The sequence below is a fragment of the Dinoponera quadriceps genome, unplaced genomic scaffold, assembly GCF_001313825.1.
Source record: "Dinoponera quadriceps isolate SergipeBrazil2010 unplaced genomic scaffold, ASM131382v1 scaffold2171, whole genome shotgun sequence".
Lineage (NCBI taxonomy): Eukaryota > Metazoa > Arthropoda > Insecta > Hymenoptera > Formicidae > Dinoponera > Dinoponera quadriceps.
The window spans coordinates 1-310 of NW_014556994.1; positions in this window are offsets into that span (position 1 = coordinate 1).

Sequence of the window (310 nt, forward strand, 5' to 3'; positions counted from 1 at the left end):
TAATATTATATATTATATAAAGTAATATATACAGAGTACAATGTCGAATAATATTACAATTAAATCATATGTTCTTTAGATCGGATAAGATGCGTGCGAGGAAAGCTAGATTAAGTTACCGATTGTCCCTCAATATCAACATGACGTATAACTCATTTTTGTTTGTTGAACCAAAGAATAGAAATTGCTCGATCATACATGGTTACCATTTCTTTAATTATCAATTAGATATAAATATCGAGAGAATATTAACTGTAAAAATAGTCTGTCGCCAAATAAAATCTTGATATCTCTCTCTCCACTGAGTATA